The sequence below is a fragment of the Leopardus geoffroyi genome, chromosome X (assembly GCF_018350155.1).
Source record: "Leopardus geoffroyi isolate Oge1 chromosome X, O.geoffroyi_Oge1_pat1.0, whole genome shotgun sequence".
Taxonomy (NCBI): domain Eukaryota; kingdom Metazoa; phylum Chordata; class Mammalia; order Carnivora; family Felidae; genus Leopardus; species Leopardus geoffroyi.
In genome coordinates, this window is record NC_059343.1 from 25,105,642 (window position 1) to 25,125,808 (window position 20,167).

The 20,167-nt window shown below is 36.4% G+C and overlaps 1 protein-coding gene and 2 non-coding genes across 3 annotated transcripts in view; 1 reads left to right on the top strand and 2 right to left on the bottom strand.

Moving 5' to 3' along the window:
• Positions 1 to 20,167, top strand: part of IL1RAPL1 (interleukin 1 receptor accessory protein like 1) — a 1,368,310-nt gene that overhangs the window by 830,057 nt on the left and 518,086 nt on the right. The gene's annotated exons all lie outside the window — the stretch shown is intronic.
• On the bottom strand, positions 14,482 to 14,551 carry LOC123595554. The gene has a single exon (XR_006711242.1). It is a non-coding gene; the product is annotated as a small nucleolar RNA U2-30 (small nucleolar RNA).
• Positions 14,725 to 14,804, bottom strand: LOC123595555. Its single transcript, XR_006711243.1, has one exon. It is a non-coding gene; the product is annotated as a small nucleolar RNA U2-19 (small nucleolar RNA).

Consider the following 20,167-nt stretch of genomic DNA (forward strand, 5'->3'; position numbering starts at 1 on the left):
TCTCATCAATAAATAAACATTTAAAAAAATAAAAAAAGAGAATTGGGAAAATTCACAATAATGAAAAAGCAACTAGAAGTTATTGCACTAAAAATACATCAAGTAAAGGTTTCATCATGATTTAGAAGGTTTTATTTTTTTTTAATTGTTTACTGCTACATGACAGTATGTTTACATTTTCCACATATCCTTTCTACTTAAGTGAGGAGATTCAATTTATAGCTCTATGAATTTAGCATTTGACAATGGTTCCTAGACAACTCATTGCTCAATACTGGGAGAGATTGCTGGTGCTATCTTCTTTGGAGGTTTTTAAAATAAGATAGATTTGGAGCACATGGGTGGCTCAGTCGGTTCAGCGTCGGACTCCTGATTTCATCTCGGGTCATGATCTCACAGCCTCGTGGGTTTGAGCCCCACATCGGGCTCTGTGCTGATGGTGTGGAACCTGCTTGGGATTCTCTCCCCCCGCCACTCTCTCTCTGCCCCTCCTCCACTTGCACTGTCTCTGTCTCTCTCAAAATAAATAAATAAACTTTTAAGAAAAATATGATCAGTTCCCCTCTGAGGTATGTGTGGGCATAGACAAGCTGGAGGAAGGTCATGGAGACTCTAGTGATTTTTCATTATGCTCATTATTTTAGTACTCACATTTTTTCAAAGATATTTTATGGTTTAAAAACCAGGAAGCAATTAAGAAAATCAAAATATTAGGGTTTGATATGACAACTTAATAATTACATAATGAGATTTTTGAATGATGAATGTTTATTTTCAAAAGATTTTAACTATTTGGAAGAGCTTTTATTATCTTCACACTCTGAACAGGTCCACTAGGTATACAGTATTCCAGGGTTCTAACTTGTCTCTCCTACAATTTTGAAGTCTCTTTCTTGGTAAAATCAAGAGGTAACTCTTCAAAGAAACTTGCAATTGATGTGGACATTGTGTAATACATATTTAAAAGAATTTTTAGAACTACCTATGAGAAAACCACATAGAAATAGAATTGGTTTTATTCATGTCAAAATATATGGCTTTTGCATAAGAGGAATTAATGTTTTCATTTCTTAAAATGCTTGACCAAAGCTTTTAGTCATTATGTTAGCATCTGTTGTTCCATCTGGAAGACCTAAAAAATCCAATGAATTATAAATGGACAGTTCAACATGAATATGCAAATTAAAGACATGAATTCTATGTAAGATGTAAGAAATAGTTTACTCTGTGCCTTAACTAGAAGATCTTACTATATATTTCTTAATCATCTGTTGGGTTCAGCCTTGGGTTGTACTCCAATATATCAACTATGGCTTCTTGGAATATAAACACCACAGATTCATTATGAACTTCATAGACTTTATTTCAAATGATACAGTATAATTTGCTTATCAGGGAAATATAAAAAATACAAATTAACATGTAAGTATTATTTTATTTATTTATTCATTTATTTATTTATGTATTTTAATTTATTTTTTTTAATTTACATCCAAGTTAGTTAGCATATAGTGCAACAATGATTTCAGGAATAGAATTCCTTCATGCCCCTTACTCATTTACCCCATCCCGCCTCCCACACCCCCTCCAGGAACCCTCTGTTTGTTCTCCATATTTAAGAGTCTCTTATGTTTTGTCCCCCTCCCTGTTTTTATATTATTTTTGCTTCCCTTCCCATATGTTCATCTGTTTTGTCTCTTAAAGTTAAGAGGTATTATTTTAAATATAGAAGTACTATCAGTAGTCACTCCTGTGTTGTGGTGTCAACAGAAAATTATGGAATTTTTAATGAGTCCTTACTGTTAATGTTCCCTTAGAAAATTATGCTGTTTTCCATAATGCCATCTCTTGAAGGACACATTTGCTTTATTCACTAAACCTTGACACATACTCTAAATATGAATATAAATGCTACTGTTTCTATGCCCTGCTTTCTAAGTCTTGTGATTTCTAATATTTGTTTAAAATGTTTAGTTTTCACTATATCACTTAGGATTGCAAAGTACATACTGAGCTTTTTTTTTTAAATTGAGGTTTGCTTTGTCAAATTAAGGATGAAAGAATGACGCTGAAACATATGTCCTTTTTTTAAATAATGTAAAAATGCATTTTAAACTTTTTAAGTGAAACCATGGCTTCTGAATGTCACGAACATGTCATGTTTCTTTTATGCATCAACTTTTATGAGTCCCCGATTAAAAATATAACCTGAAAACAGAATGTTTCTACTTAGATATTGTTGCTATGGTGCTATTTAGCTAATCATATAACCCTTTCAGAATAATGAAACCAATAGCACTTGTCAACACCAAACATGAAGGATGGGAGTGAAATAGCAGAGATGTGAAAAATATCCATTAACATGAAAGCAATATGTTATGGGGGCAGCAAAGAGGTAGTAGGCTATTCACTGTTTACTGGTTGGCTATGACATTGCTAAAATTAGATTAAAGCAAAAAAGCTTAGTACAAATGTAATGAAATCGTTTTGATGATATTTTCCATTTGGGGTATATAATTAGATCCTTTTATATTAATCTAATTTCTCTCTGAGTTAAATAAACTGAATAGTCTTGACCTACCTTTTTTATATGCTTTTTTTGTTCAACAAAATCATTTGATAAACATTTTGTAACAAATACAGTTACACTCAGAGCAACAATTGTGTATGTATACAAGCTACTTACACTGTATAAATGAATGTGCTCCATGGTTATAAGATCTACATTTATTATTTTAAATAAAGTTAGAAGTTATAGAGAATTTCTACACTGGTACCATTCAATGTATAGATTGGAAATAACAGAGTCAAGAGGTTCTTTACCCCAAATACTTAGAGAAGTGCTGTTTTCGATGGCAGACAAGAGGCTGAAACAAAGGTAAGACAGTGAGTTTGAAGAAGAGGTAACAGATCTGAAATATACCTAGGTGTATCTCATATAATATGATTAGTTGTTACATGTGAGTATTCGTGGAGTGGGGGCCTGGTTTTTGTCTGGAGGATTTGAATTTTGAGGGATTTCAAGATGAGCCTGTTTGAAGAGGAGTATATTAGGTGGTTTTTGTTTGTTTACTCCAAGTAACTAGTGACTTAAGTAACAAAGACATACATTGTGTTTTCTTTTTTAACATTTTATTTTATTTTTTAAGACACAGAGAGGGATAGAGCACAATTAAGGGAGGGTCAGAGAGAGAGGGAGACACAGAATCCAAAGCAGGCTCCAGGTTCTGAGCTATCAGCACAGAGCCCAACCTGGGGTTTGAACCCACAAAAGCGAAATGATGAGCTGAGCTGAAGTCAGACACTTAACCGACTGAGCCACCCAGATGCCCCATGTATTATGTTCTCTAACAAGAATTCCAGAAGTAGATAAGGCCCAGGACTGGTAATTCAGCAGCTACAATGACATTATCAGGTACAGTTTTTTTTTTTCCTTTTTTGTCTTTCCTCTCTGCCATTCTCTACAAATGACTTGACCTCTTCGCCTGGCTTCACAAATGGCATCACGTGTAGACCCCTGTGTCTACAGACAAAGAATTGGTCCATATTGTATTCCCTAAATAAGAGCAAGGTCCGTTTTCCCAGAAGCTCCCAGAGCACACTTCCAACCACCATCCTATTGTTAAAAATTGCCCATGGATAAACCAATCACTAGAAAGGGGGCCAAGATCACTGTCAGTATGACTGTTTATGACCATTCAAGATTCAACTCTGCACTTAGAACGTTCTCAGCCTCCCCATGAAGCACATGAGGACCTGGAGTAGGGTGAACAATATCAGAACAACAAGGATGGCAAGGAAGGTATGTGGGGGTGGAGTGGGGGGAGGGGTGGTTTGGAGAGGCTGCTAGATTTTGTGCCCAGAAAGTAGCAGTTAAGGTTTGGTAATGTTGGACTTGAGGTATCTATGGGATATCTGTTGGCAGGTTTTAGGAGATGATTGGAAATATGGGACAGAAAGGTGATAAGAATTTGGCATTAATCACACAGATGACACTTGAACCTATAACAGTGAATGGGATTATTCAGGAACAATGTATAGAGTAGAATGTTAGGTGTCAAAGGACAAAATGCTGCAAAGATAACAAAGATGTTGAGAAAAGGTGATTTTCTAGAGAAATAAAACTAGAGAGGCTGTTTTTATATGTGTGAAATACAGCTAAGTAAAAAAATACGAATTTGTTTGGTGGACTTTTCCAACCTCAGAAGTTCAACTAGGATCCCACATTTCTAATTCATAGGAATCCTAACATTTCCATGGTTTTTGTCTGTTGAATTTAGAAACATCTATAATGACCTGTTACTCTTACTCAAATCATTCCTCGTCATTGAGTAAAGTCCAATTTAGTCTGAGAATTTGGTTTTGTTTGGCTCTACTCTGGTGTATAACCACATTCCTAGAAGATAATGGCAGAGGATTTCAGCAATTCTCCTGTAGTAGTGGTTAAGTCTTCCACTTGACTGCAGTTCTTGGAGTCACAGTTACCAATATACATGAAGCTCAGTGATATAAATGTATCAAGTATCCCATTAATTGGAATCTAAGATAGATTTTCATATACATGTTTCTGTACTTTGCCAAACAGTACTGGGTGGGAAAGAGTCTCCTTTCCTTCATATAGTTTGAGCTCTTGCTGGACAGCAGCTGCTCAGTCCACAACCGTAGTTACCCCTTGATCGATGCAGGGATTAGGGGCAGGGCTTCGTATGTAGTCACAAATTTACCTGTCATGTTTGTGCGTTTTTTGTTAATTGAATTTCTTTGGTAAAAACAGTCTGGAGTCAAGGATTTCCTTTTTACTGCTTTTTTTTTTTTTGGAGTATAATTAAAATACAGTATAATGTTAGTTTCAGGTGTATAGTGTAATGATTCAGCAATTCTATACATTGCTCGGTGCTCACCATGATAAGGTACTCTTGGTCCCCTTCACCTGTTTTACCCATTCCAACCACCCACCTCCCCTCTGGCAACCCCAGTTTGTTGTCAGTATTTAAGATTCTGGATTTGTTGTTTATCTCGTTTTCTTTTTGTTTGTTTTGCTTCTTAAATTCCATGTGAGTTAAATCGTATGGTATTTGTATTTCTCTAATTTATTTCATTTAGTATTATACCCTGTAGGTCCATCCACATTATTGCAAATGGCAAAACCTCATTCTTGTTTATGGCTGAGTGTTACTCCATTGTGTATGTATACTACATCTCCTTTATCCATTTATCTACTGACGTACACTTGGGCTGCTTCTGTATATTGGCTGTTGTAAATAATGCTGCAGTAAACATTAGGGTGCATGTATCTTTTTGAATTAGTGTTTTCATTCTGTTTGCATAAATATCTAGTAGTGGAATTACTGGGTCATATGGTGATTCTTTAGTTGATTTTTTGAGGTCCTCCTTGCTGTTTTCCACAGTGACTGCACCAGTTTACATTACCACCAACAATATGTGAGGGTTCATTTTTTCCCACATCCTTACCAACACCTGTTTTGTTTTGTTTTGTTTTGTTTTGTTTTTTGTCTTTTTTTTTTTTTTTGGGCATTTTACAAACCTCCTTAATATCTGAGGTTTTTTCAATTTAAATTCAAGTTAGTTAACATGCAGTGTAGTCTTGGCTTCAGGAGTAGAACCCAGTGATTCATCACTTACATGTAACACCCATTGCTCATCCTGAAAAGTGCCCTCCTTAATGCCTATCACCCATTTAACTCACCCCACTCCCCCCTCACCCCCATCAACCCTCAGTTTGTTCTCTGTATTTAAGAGTCTCTTATCATTGGCCTCCCTCTCTGTTTTTATCTTACTTTTCCTTCCCTTCCCCTATGTTCTTCTCTTGTGTTTCTCAAATTCCACATAGATGAACTCATACGATATTTGTCTTTCTCTGACTTATTGATTTTAACCTTTCTGAGAGGTGTGAGGTGATATCTCATTGTGGTTTTGATTTACATTTGTGTGGTCTGGTGATGTTGAGCATCTTTTCATCTGTCTATAGGCCATCTGAATGTCTTCTTGGGAAAAATGTCTACTCAGGTCCTCTGCCCATTTTTTAACTGGATTATTTCTATTTTTGGTGTGAGTTGTATAAGTTCTTTATATATTTTGGATATTAACTTCTTATCAGATGTATCATTTGCACATATCTTCTCCCATTCTGTAGGCTGACCTCCTCTGCAGTCAAAAATTTGCATGTAACTTTAGACTCCCCAGAAACTTAACTACTAATAGCTTACTGTTGACCAAAAGCCTTACCAGTAATATAAATTGTCAATTAGCACATATTTTGTGTATGTATTGTATACTGTATTCCTATAATAAAGTAAGCTTGAGAAAAGAAAATCACAAGAAGATGGGGCATCTGGGTGACTCAGTCGATTAAGCATCCAACTCTAGATTTCAGCTGAGGTCATGGTCTCATGATCATGAGATCGAGCCCCATGATGGGCTGTTTGCTGGACGTGGAGCCTGCTTAAGATTCTCTATTTCCCTCTCCCTCTGCTCCTCACTTGCTCGCACTCTCTGTCTCTGGAAGAAAAAGAAAGAAAGAAAGAAAGAAAGAAAGAAAGACCCAAGAAGAAATATATTTATAGTACTTTAGTATAAAAACTGTATGTACAAGTAGACCTGCGCCATTCAAACCTGTGGTGTTCATGAACTGTATACCTCCCAGCCCTTATTGCTTCTAGGTGAAGCCACATGACTAGTTCTCACCAATGAAGGGAAAGGAGAAACTGTCACTTCAGAGCCAAAGTAGTGAGGAAATGAATATTCTTTCTCCTGTTCTTACCACAGTAATTGCTTAGAGACAGAGAATGCCTAGACCCCATTGGAGGGAAAGAGCTCTTATCTCTAAATCACATCATGGGCGAAAGCTAATCACTGACCAGAACAATTCTCATTACATGCTTCTGTGAGTGAGAAATGACCATCATTTAAGTTAAACCACTAAAATCCTGAGGTTTACTCTTACAGCTGCTAGCTTTTATCCTAAATAACACAGGCAAATTTTGCTAATGCAAAGTCATTTGAATAAAAGATGATTATTGTCAAGTTATGAAAGATCTGAAAGGCAAACTGCTAAGCTGTACTCCCACTTTCCTGTCTGAATACCTCATTCTATACTTATTCTCCGTCTGCTTTGCACATCCATCAGATCTCTGCATGTTCAGAGTCTACCTGTCTTTCAAGGTGCAACTCAAAAACCCATCCCCTCCAGTCAGCCTTCAGTGCTTTCCTCCTAGTTCAGGACAGTCCCTTCTTCGCTAAAGGTCAGATTGCTTCTGACGTTGTTTCTTCTATGCTTATTTGGCTGTTGGGCTATATTGACCCTCTTTTTTCAATGGCCTCTAACTTACTTGAGGTAAGGCTTCATCTTGTCTATTTTGGTTTTATCAGTAATTCTGCATTATTTAGTACATAGTATTAGATGATTAATGAGCAGTTTTTGAAATGTTGAATAAACAAAAGCTAAATTGGGTATGTATTTAATGAATGTATTCTAAATAATTCAGCTACATGTTATTTTAGTGTTAATCATAAACCTCTTATGTAAGTAATATTTTTACGGCTTTCAGCTTATACATAAAATAAGTTAAAATGTAACTATTTTGTTTAAAATTCTTTTTATAGTCATTATTATCAAATTAATCTATAATAATCCCAATGAGCTATAATAGCAGTTGTTTTCTTCATAGTAATTCAAATTATATCATTTTCTTTTAAAGTAAGCACAATATACTTTCTTATATAGGGTCAACTGAAGTGTTTTTAAAAGCTTGTAGAGTCTGGAGGTTCATTTACTTTTTTCCCCACTATTTTTATTTCAAGTTTCTATTTAAATTCCAGTTAGTTAACATTATAGTGTAATAATGGTTTCAGGAGTAGAATTTAGTGACTCATCACTTACATACAACACCCAGTGTTCATCCCAACGCATGTCCTCCTTAATGCCCATCGCCCATTTAGCCCATCCCTCACCAACTTCCTTCCATCAACCCTCAGTTTGTTCTTTATCATTAACAGTGTGTTTTCTGGTTTGCCTCTCTCTTTTTATTTTCCTATGTTCATCTGTTTCGTTTCTTAAATTCCACATGAGTGAAATCGTATAGTATTCATTTTTCTCTGACTGACTTACTTCACTTACCATAATACCCTCTAGATCCATCCATGCCATGGCAAATGGCAAGATTTCATTCTTTTTTATGGCTGAGTAATATTCCATTGTGTGTGTATCTATCTAGTGTGTGTGTGTGTGTGTGTGTGTGTGTGTGTTTACCACATCTTCTTTATCTATTCATCAGTCAACGGACATTTGTGCTCTTTCCATAATTTGGCTATTGTTGATAATGCTTCTGTAAACATCAGGGTGTACCAATTCATTTATAAAACACATAGTAAAATAGTTTAAAGTTGGAATCTTCCAAATGTAATATGAAAAAATAAATAGAATACCGAAACAGCTTGGAAGACTAATGCCAACAGAAGACATACCCCCTAAAAAGAAGAGGATAACAGAAAAATAAATAAATACATTTGAGAAAGGAGGTATAAAGGGAGGAGAGAGAGTGAAAAAGAAAAATATGCCTGGTCTTCTTGTAGAGGGAGTGTTTCTTAAGCATTAATCTTGGAGAGTAAGAGAGAGAGAAAGAGAGGGAAAGGGAAAGGAAGAGAGGGAAGGAAGGAAGGAAGCATTTGTTACTAAGCTGTCTCTTTGCAGCATTATCTGTAAGGTGCAATATTAGAAATACTTTAAATGTTTAGAAAGTGAAAAGGAAAGGGACTTATCAATTATGTGAGGTAGTGCCATATAGTGGAAAGAGTCTGGATCAGAGCAAGGTGACGTTACATTATGGTCCTGTTTCCAACCTGGTTTAGGCCAATGTTATTAACTCAGACTTGTATCTTAGGGAACTCTATGACTCCTTCCAGGGCTAAAGTTTTCTAATGCAATAAAACATTTAACAGTTAACGCTATTCTGATATTTGCAAGTTTCCTGAATAGCATCTCTTCATCGTGTGGGGGAGGGCAATGCTATTCTTAAAAGAACAGAATCTCCAAAAGCCAATAAACCATTACTATTCTTTCAAGAAATGCTTATTGTGTGGATACTAATCTAAACCAGGATTTTTTTGTTGTTCCTAAAATGATACCATGGGCAAGTTCACTATTCACAGTTACTTCCTTTAGTCTAACTCAAATTGTGATGAGAGTTGAATTATATTTAGGCACCCAGCACAGTACATAGCATGTAATAGACTCTCAAGAAAAGCTTGTTTCCTCCCTCTGGCATATAAAATATAAAAGAACAACCAAATGAAAAACTGCAAGCAGCAATAAGTTAGCTACATGTCTATCCTTGTACCGAGGGGTTGTTTGACACCAGAATGGTCACAGTCAGTTTTCATTACTGTGATACAAACCGTAATACAATTATATTTAAAGAATTATATAAGAGAGAAAAAATCAGTTAGTATTCCCTGGTTAATTTCAGACATAATAATTATGTAAGTTGGCTGTTATTAAGTAAACATCTCTTTAATGCAGATGAAAAGAGGATTGTGCTGCTGCTGCTTATGATGATGATGAAAACTAGCCTTTATGAATGCCTTCTGTATGCATGATTATAAGTACTTTGTATATTTTATCTGATTTAAAGTGTATCATACATGACATAATAGTTTAAGGTCACCTGTTTGTTGACTGCGTTTTACTGTCTACTGCCATTTGATGGATTCTGTAGATGTACTAAGTCCATTCTTCATTTCCTTTATAAAAACCAAGTTATTATTTGTGTAATGTTCTAAGCACTATGATAAATCAAAGAATGAAATAGGCAGAGATCTCCTGGGGCAGTTGCATTGAGCAGAAGAGATAAATTATGCATGTAATAAGATGCAAAATAAAAAGTGCAGTGTGAAAGAAATGGATCATAAACAGTGGTAGGAATTCTGGGGTGGTCATAGAAAGTTTCCTGCACAAGTGGAATTTGAAGTTCTCCTTCAGGGAGAGCCAGAATTTGAATAGGAAGGTGCTAAATAAATTTTTTTAATCTGAACTTGATAAGGACTTTATTTAGATGAGTTGTTGCAAAGAGTGGGGCAGTTGCAATAGAAGGAGGACTATTGTGATAGAGAGACCATTTTGACCATAAGACCTGCACACCTCTCAGGGATTAGGCAAAAAGACTTTTTCTTTTACATAGAGGAGAAAACAGAGCTAGCAAGAACAGGGTGTAGGGAGGTGGTGTGAACAGAAAAGGCATGATGGGAAAGCAGATCAGAGAAGGTTTTACCCTGAGGCCAGCCTACACTGTGGAAGGGCTATTAAGAAATGGCTTAGTGATGGCTCAGGATGAGGGTAGGTCAAAGTTGGGGGCCTGCGGGAAGGAGAGAATCTTAACCAAATTATAGCTAACAGGCATTTTGTTCTGGCTGATCAATGGGGACAGTAGTTTAATCATTTATGAAGCAAAGATGGGAATTTGGAGGGTCTGTGTCTGGCCTTGTCATAGGTAAACAAAGGAGCATCCCTGAGTTTTATTTAAGTCATATGGGGAAGTGTGGGTTTTTATGATAAGCTGTTGCCTAGAATACAAAAGGAGGGGGAAATTTCTTAAACTTTGCTTTTTTCTAGGATCATAGGTTTTGGGTAAAATTCAACATTGTCAGCGATGTGGGAATAATGAGGATTCCCTAATGAATGAGTTGTGCATGGGAGGGGTTTCAGTTAGTCAGGAAGTCAAGATTTTGAAAGATTGCACTAATAAATAATAATAGTAATAGCACCTTATATCTGTGAACTCATTTAAATAATCGTCACAACCATCCAGTGACATGGGTACAATTATTCTCCCATTTTATAGGCAAGGAATTTTAATTCCTTAAAGGTAGGTAACTTTGTCACTGCTAGTAAGACATACATCTGGGGCTGTGACTCATAAAGCCCTGGTCTCCCAGTAGCTGACCCAACCTCTTTTCATTACTTCAAACTATTCCTTTAACCCAGAGAGAGAGAAGGGATAAAACTCCTGGAATAAGGGAGACGGGACCTACGGTGATTTTCCCATTTCCAAAAACAATGGACTCAACAAATACATATATATGAGAGACGTTATGGGACACTAAAGAAAGAAGATTGTAGAATACTAGAAAATACAAATTTGGGTACAGCAGCAGCCAATGGAACTTCACAAAAGAAAATGACAATTAGCAGGGAAGATTCTGGATGCAGAGAATAAAAAACCTCAGCTAGTCAGGACAGAAGGGGGCCTACTGCTTTGTGTGCTTTCTCTTTGTGTGGGAATGAGGATATGCGTGGACATTAGGGTCAACTTAACACTGTCATCTTTGTCGGCCCAAGTTTCCAAGCTTCACTCCGCCATGGGTGAGATTATGGCAGGCCTTGAGGTATGAGCAGTAGGTGGAAAATGCCTACTGCTTTAGTCCTTAAGAGCATCTCTGAGCTAGAAATCAGGCATCCCCACTAGTACAATTTAGCCTTCCAGAGTTAAGAACAATTGCTTAATCCAACAGGCATTTACCTCTCCTTCCCTTAACCAGCTCTACATTTGCGTTCATTTCTACTGTTCACAAGTACCATTGTTTTTCCTAATGATTATCTTGTGATTCAGTACATTTGGTCTAATGAGCCAGGGAATACATAACACATGGTGGAAAATTTTACTGAAAATATTGGAAACTATTTTGACACGTCAAGAATTCAATGAAGTTCATGTAGAGAGCATAGTTTATACAGCAGTGCTGATTGCTACAACCAACAGAGATTTTATTGGAAATGTAATAATAAAAGCATTTAACTTCTGCTGCGCGCATTCTATGCGTCTGGGCCAATGGTAAGCACCTTCACGTCCTTATTTCTTTTCATCTTCCTAGGCACCTATTAGTCAGGGATATGGTTTCTGCTTTATGGATGAACAAATTAAAGTTAAAAGAATTTAATCACTATGCTCATGAGTTTGTACTTTAATCCTTAGAGCCCAGTTTTGAACCTAGACCTCTTTGATTTAAAAAATCTTCTAAACTATTCTGTGAATCAATCACTCACATTTTTAAGGCTGATCAATAACAGCTCTGCTGCCTAATAGCTGTGTGACCTTGGGGAAATTATTTAACTGCTCTTTGACTTTGTTTCTTAATCTGAAAAGTGAGGGCAACCATGTCTTCATCATAAGATCGTTGTGAAGATTAAATAAATAATATGTGTAAAGTATTTAAAAGACCTACATAGCCACCATTTTCATATACATTAGCTGTGGTTATTGATGATGATGATTGAGATGACAGTGAAACCGTGTTCTTTCTTAAAAACTCAGAGTGAATAGCCACACTCAGTGTCTCAGTGTGACTTTATGTGCTCCAGCAGTAGGATTGATTATATTTGTGTACATATTCTTTGTTTCCCCATACTCTTGTACCAGCTTAATTTAAATAAAAACCACAGGGAATTAGGATCATTGGTTTACTCAAAATTGCATTCACATGTAATTTTTTAAAACATAAATTGAGAAAACTCCTTTGTGTCTATGTTTGAACTTCTCTGACTTCCTAAAATAAAATTTAGATTCGATCTCAGAGGACAGGGTGGCATCTTTGACAACTGGATTTTAGGACACTTAAAAAAACAAACAAACGGGATTTGAAAAGCCAACATAACATTGAAGAGGAAGAACAAATCTGAAAGCCTGATACTATAGGACTTTGATACTTACTTACTCTTTGGCATGTATTTACCCAGAGGAGTTGAAAACTTTTGTCCACATAAAAGCCTACACACACATCTTATACCAGCTTTATTCATAATTGCCAAAAATTGGAAGCAACCAAGACATCCCTTCAATAGGTGAGTGGATAAATAAACTGTGGTACAGTCAGATGATAGAACATTATTCAGTTCTAAAAGGAAATTAGCTATCAAGCCACAAAAAGACATAGAGGAAACCTAAATGCATATTACTAAGTGAAAGAAGTCAGTTTGAAAAGGGTACATACTATATGATTCCATCTATATGATATTTTGGAAAAGGCAAAACTATGGAGACAATAAAAAGATCAGTGGTTACCAGAGTTAAGGGTGGGGAGCTAGAGGTGAATAGACAGAGCACAGGAGTTTTAGGGCAGTGAATATTCCCTGTATGATACTATGTTATACATTTTTTGTGTGGTTTCATATTTTTATTTAAATTCTAGTTAGTTAACATAAGCTTTGTTATACATCGGTCCAAACTGATAGGATGTATAACACCAAGAGTGAACCCTAAGCTACGCTATGGACTTCGGGTGATTATGATGTGTCAGTGTAGGTTCATGTTGTGATAAGTGTGCCACTATGGTGGGGGATGTTGTTGATGGGGAGGCCGCGCATGTGTTGAGAGAGAGGGTGTATGGGAAATCTCTGTACCTTCCTTCCAATTTTGCTGTGAGCCTAAAACTACTCTTAAAAAATAAAGTCTTTTATAGCAAAATAAGTAAAGAAATTACATATCATTGCCCTGGTGTAAAGAATCAAGATTACTAAAATGCAAGAAAAATTTACTCATATTTCCCATCTGTATGGAACATAGAGATATTAACACTGTCTTGACTTACTTGCTCCCTATGGTGGTCAGTCTGCATGGAGCCTGAGCTGAGCCTGAGTTTTCTCATCTAAAATATATGTTGATAGGTGTGCATTGTGATTAGAGATCAAACAGGTCAACAAAGAAGTAGCAGGGAAAGGACTGAGGTGCAGAAACAAGGTTCTTTCCTAGAAATTCAAAGGTAGATTGAAGTAAAAGTCACTTAAGGTTGTGATGTGTCTGAATATTGGTAGTAGTGCTATGTGCCTCAGCACAGGCTTTAAATAGCCCTTGGAGTTTGTGACAACTTTATGCTCTGATAAGTATGTATTTGTAGATAATTCAGCCTGAGATTAAAGGTTTGCAGCAGGGGGATGAATGGATAAAGATGTGGTGTGCATATACAACGGGATATTACTTAGCCATGAAAAGAATGAAATCTTGCCATGAGTAATGAAGTGGATGGAACTAGGCAATATTATGCTAAGAGAAAGAAATCAGTCTGAGAAAGACATACCGTACCATACCATACCATATGATTTCACTTATATGTGGAATTTAATAAACAAAACAAATAAGCAAAAGGGGAAAAAGAGAGAGACAAGCCAAGAAACAGACTCTTGAAAACAAACTGATTGTTACTAGAAGAGAGGTAGGTGGGGGAATGGGTTAAATAGGTGATGGGGATTAAGGAGGGCACTTGCTGTGATGAGCACCAGGTTTTGTATGAAAATGTTGAATCACTATATTGTACACCTGAACCTAATATATTGTATGTTAACTGGAATTTAAATGAAAAACTTTATTAAAATGTTGCCAACAACAACAAGAAAAAGGTTTGCAGCAGGGGTTGCATAAGATATTGTGAAAATGGTATTGAACGTGATCTTAAATATCTTATTTTTTAAAATTCTGAGTTCAGTTCAAGTGTAGAAATCTTCATAGTCACAAAGGTTAGCAATGAAACCTTCTCATCACTGCTCAGCAATGATGAGCGTTTCATACACACATATACCCTCCCATCTCTTTCATCCATCAGCCAGTCCTTGGTTCTCTGCTGTCACTTTTATAAACATGCATGCACACACACTCACATTCATACTCACACACTGACAATCCCAGACATAAGCCCTTATTGCTTTAAATTACTTTTACTTCTCAGAAGTATGAAGATCATGCATCAGGCAGACGGGAAGGTCTTCTGATGCTCAGATTCAGCTATTTTCATCATTGATCTACTTCACTAAGAACAGATCTCAGAGAATTAAATATTTTAAATATAAAAAATTAAACTAACTTCATTTAGGAGTCCCACTCTATCCTCTGTGTAGCTATGACGTTTATTTCTTGCTGCCTTGCAGCTGAGCATAAAAGAGCAAATAGTGGCCTCTCTCTTCAGTCCATACCGACTAGAAAAATGATCACACAAACAACTACTGATTTGTGCTTGGTTAAAAAGAAAATATTTCCATTCTAGAACACAAAATGAGTAAAAACAATCTAATTCTGTTTAAGGATGATACTGATTTCTTCTGTATCTTTGAAACAAAAAAAAATAAGTAAGATACAATTTACACAACCACAGGTTTGAAGAAATTGGGTCCTGAATACTATGATCAGGGCATCTTTCTGTTGCCACCTTCACTACCTCAAAATGATTCTCCACATTGGGAAAAACAGATGCTTAAAAGCCATCAGTAACTCACTCCACATTACTCAGAGTCCCAAATCTTTAGTTGGTTTATCAAACCATCAATCATTTGTCCTCACTCACACCCCATCTCCCTTACAAACTACGAGTTTGTGTTCTCGTAGTGTCAAGGCACATCTGTTTCACACACTTTTATAGTTATATATTTATTTTCAAAACTTTTTTTAACATTTATTTTTGAGAGAGAGAGACAGACAGACAGAGTGTGAGCGGGGAAAGGGCAGGGGTGGGGGACACAGAATCCGAAGCAGGCTGCAGGCTCTGAGCTGTCAGCAGAGGCTCAAACCCACGAACTGTGACATCTGACCTGAGCTCAAGTCCAACGCTTAATGAACTGAGCCACCCAGGCGCCCCTATAGTCATATATTTAAAGTAATGTCTCTCAGACTTTGATGTGCATAAGAATTATGTAGAGATCTTGTAAAAATTCAGATTCTGATTCCGGCTGATGCGGTTGCTGCAGGCCCCAGACCACACACTAAGTAACAAGGGCTTAGAGTCTATCTGCTTCTCTGGACCTGGGCACAGGATCCTCAGAGCCTGAATCATAGCAGGCCCTGAATTAACAGCCACTGAATGAATTTCAAAAGCAACAGAATCTCGACAATATAACATTTTCATTTTAAAATACAAGCAGTGCTTACAAATAACCATTTGAGAAGAACTTTGTTAACTTCCTTCCCTCCTTCTGTATCTTGGTACATCCATCTGTTCTTCCTGTCTCTTTGCCTCAAAGTTCACTGGTATCTGGAATTTCTACCCAATCCCCTGCTTTTCCTGTATTCCTTTTACACCCTGGAGGCATTTTCAATGATAGCACTTCTGAAAATAAAAAGTAAAGGAAGCCAGCATAGAGAGATGAAGAAAAATGAACCTCTGTTCTCCTCTTCAGATACCAGTTGAGTTACTTTCTTGTTTCTCCCAATCTAACCTCTTTGGACCCCATCAGACCATTTATCAAAGAATCCCAAACACATCCCTAGACTCCACTTTGGTATTGTAATGCTCAACATTGTTGTCTGTATGTTCCTCGGGAATGGAAATGAACCTTTTATCAGTCACTTATTTATAGAAAGACTTGTCTTTTAACATCTAAGTAAAGATTTGATCATGTTTTGAGCCTATAAATATATTTTTAGATGCATACTTACCCAGGGCTCGGGGGAGAGAAGGCATGTAGTCATTTTGTTCCAAATGCTTATAGTTTGGTGTATTGTGAAAATGGAAAAGTGAAAATTGTCATAAACTCCCTTTGGTCCCCTTACCACCTATATACCCAGCCCTTGTCTCAAATACTTGGAGCAGTCACTGTAGCAAAGGAGGAAAACATTTTATGAGATAATAATTTTCCTACCAGGTGGACTGTCTTTTAGTAGTACAGGCACTGCTCTTCTCCTGTTAGGGTTAGACATGCTTCCATGCAAACAAAAACCATCAAGTAAAGCATTGTTTCAGGGAGATAATATGTACTCAGAAACCTTGACACTTGTGGTTTTAGGAAACCATAGATTGACTTTTCTACTAGGACGTACAAATCTTTCTTGGGCTTCAAACTTATTTAATGTCCAAAAGAATAGTATAAGAAAGAAGGTTAATTAGTCTGGATTTCTATGTAAAACTTATGGTATAACTTACAGAGCATATGCTTTCTATCCTTCTCTCTCTCTCTGGGATGTAGTCTATATCTACATGATAAGTAAAATGTGTATTTGTATTTCTATATCCATATATCTAATTCATATCTTCCATGTTTGCACTTCATGTATATATGTATGTGTATTTTCTTTTTTTTAATGTTTTTTCTTTTTTTGAGAAATAGAGAGCATGAGTGGGGCAGGGGCAGAGAGAGGGAGACACAGAATCTGAACCAGGCTACAGGCTGTGAATTGTCAGCACAGAGCCCGATGCGGGGCTCGAACTCATCAACTATGAGATCATGACCTGAGCCGAAATCGGACACTTAACCTTCTGAGCCACCCAGGAGCGCCTATATTTTCATTTCTTGACAGCTGAGGTATGAAAGATATCAGAAGAAAACCTCTTGGTAAATGTGTAGATTTGGCCACTAGCAAGATATTAGACATAATATAAATTTCATACTAAAAATGCCATCCCCCAAATACAAGGAGAATAGAACAATTATACCAGGGTGTGAATTCTAGCAAATTAAAAGAAGTATCTGCATGATCTATATTTCTAATTATCTGACAGAGTGCTGTTAATAACTTTTCTGGAAGCCACAAGCACAGCAGTAGCACTTAATTATGATGTAGTCTTAAAATATAACACAATGCACTTTTTCTATGGCCTTCAAGATCACATTGGCAGCAAAGCCTACCATAATGAACTGTCCCGAAGCCTCAAGATGCTGTTTTCAGCAATTTTGCGTTTGAGTATTCAGATTCTACAGTGTGAGAAATCTGACTTGAATGTGCTCCGCCACAGTAACTTCAGAATATTCACATTTTTCCTTTTCTTCATTTAAGGCCAGGTTCATAAAAAAACATATGGAATGTTGCACATAAATAGCTATCGTGAGCTAAGAACTGGATACAACCTCAAGATTATTCAGGACAGGCTGATGATTATTTTGCCCAGTGGATTTCTTCTTGCTGCAACACACACAGTAAAAAGGGGCCTTCACATTTCCCATGGTTCTCAGTGGTGAACTCACCAGCCTATAATTAGCAGCGCACAGTTATTCAATCATCTGTTTGCAGTCAAGAAAATACATCATTCGTTTTCTTTTGATATTTTGTTTCACATCACGTAAGCGTATGTCTAAAGCATTAATAAAATTGTAAATTACACATTTGAACATTAGATCAGAGAAAATCTCTTAAACATTCTGCCATTCTCTGTAATTTTGTTCCTTTTGCAGATGTTGGACCCATTTTGCTACTTGTTTCATTTTAATCTGAAAAAGTCCACCAAAAGAGAGAAAAGGAAAAGTTAAGTCTTCCTAAAAAGGACTATTATGCTAAATACTAACTACCAGAATAAGTCATCATTCATGGGAATTAGAAGGAGCCCCCTTAAATGTGCCTATGCTATTTTTTAAGATTTAAGATATTTTACTTCAATTTTAATTCACCACTAACCTGTGTCACTTTTTAAAAGTGATAGGAATTTTTTCCCACTCAGGTTTTTTTTTTTTTTTTTTTTTAATATATCAAGTGAGCACTTAACTGCTCTTTTTGGAGTCACTCTAGGGTGTTGCATTAATTTTAGCTGTAGGATAACAATAAAAAGTAATTTCAGTTAACCACAAGATAACTTAGGGGCCTCATAAATGAAAACACTTTTCTGAATGCCAATTGTTGAAGACAGCCTTAACGTTCCCTCAGCTTGACTAACTTGAGACAGACTGCTTCATGGTTATAGGCCCCTCATCTCCCTATTCTTAGATCATTAGCTTTAGAAAACTTGAAATTGTCAATTCTTCCCTGCCCCTTTGAGGTGTAAATCATCTCCTAGGCTCTTGCCAGTTTTGTATCTCAGGGATGTCTTTCTCAAAGACTTGGGAGCCTTCCCTTTGATATGTCATCATTAAGGGAGCTAAGGCACCCTCTCTCTAGAGTTCGTGAGGGAGTAAGAGTCTAACTTTAGTAGATAAATGCCAATTAGCAAACACAGATAGTCTAATCACATTGATGGATCCCCTTTCCCAGTGTCCTTCAGTACTTTTCTACTAGCTCATCCCAGTGCTTAAAACCTCTTTCACCTTTTGTTATGGTGGAGTTGAGTTCTTTCTTGCCTACTGTGGTTGTCTTTCATAAAGTCTTCCTTGCCTGTTTAAGTCTGTCTGGTGCAGTTTTCCTAAGACATTATTTAGACTTCAAGTTTCCTGTAAGGAATCTGGATCAATGTAAATAGATTTTTTAAAGGGTTTTAATGAATATTCTAAGACCTAGAAATGCCTTATCTACCTGCAATTACTGTGTCTTACCCTTTTAAACCATACTACATTTTTTGCCTACTTTTATCATTCATGGTGGAAATATTCCTAAAATGTAATAAGCCTATTTTTTTCTCAACATGAAGACAACTTTGTTTCTCAAAGTGAAAATTGTTGTGTTTATGTGTGTGTGTGTGTGCGCACGTGTGTGATTAAGCAAAACTACACGTGTTAAAAATGCAAACGGTGAAAACCAGAGGTTAAAGGAATGTTTCCCAGCCTTTTCAGAAAGGCTGAGATTCTAGCCACCCTCCCCCATGAGATTTTAAAACCATGGATATATGGTATATCTGTTTATATACTGTGGTTTTTGGAATGCCATAAACCACTGTAATAGCCAAGATTTCTTTGCCCCTAAGGAACCAGTTTTTGCACTCATGGGGTGATAATGCCTGCTGAAAATGAATGGATAAAGCACAAAGTAAAAATCACCTAAAATCCCACAACACAGAGGTGACTACTGTTTGCATTTAGACAAACATCCTTGCATATATCTTAATATTTTATATCCTTTCTTTTATTCATTCTTCTACTTCAATAGCATAATGTAGAAATATTTCCATATTAATTTAGACATCATCCTCTTCAAGTATGTCCCATAATTTATTTAATCGGTTACCTCTGGCACACCTTCTTTCTTTTTCTGTGTTGGAGTTTTAAGTAATGCTATGATCAATATCGTGCCACATCATTTTTACACATTTGATGAGATTTTTTGGTTGAAGATAGCGTATGATAACTTTATGTAGAAAAATATGAAAAGTAGGCAAGAGAAAACAAACACATGATACCAGGATGTCTAAATGAACTAAACTACTATAAAAAATGCATAAAGATAACACATTCTTATAATGTATCTTAGATTGACAATGTTCTTTTAATTTGAGCATGATAAATGAGCTTCGCAAAAAAGAAGATTGGGTTATATGT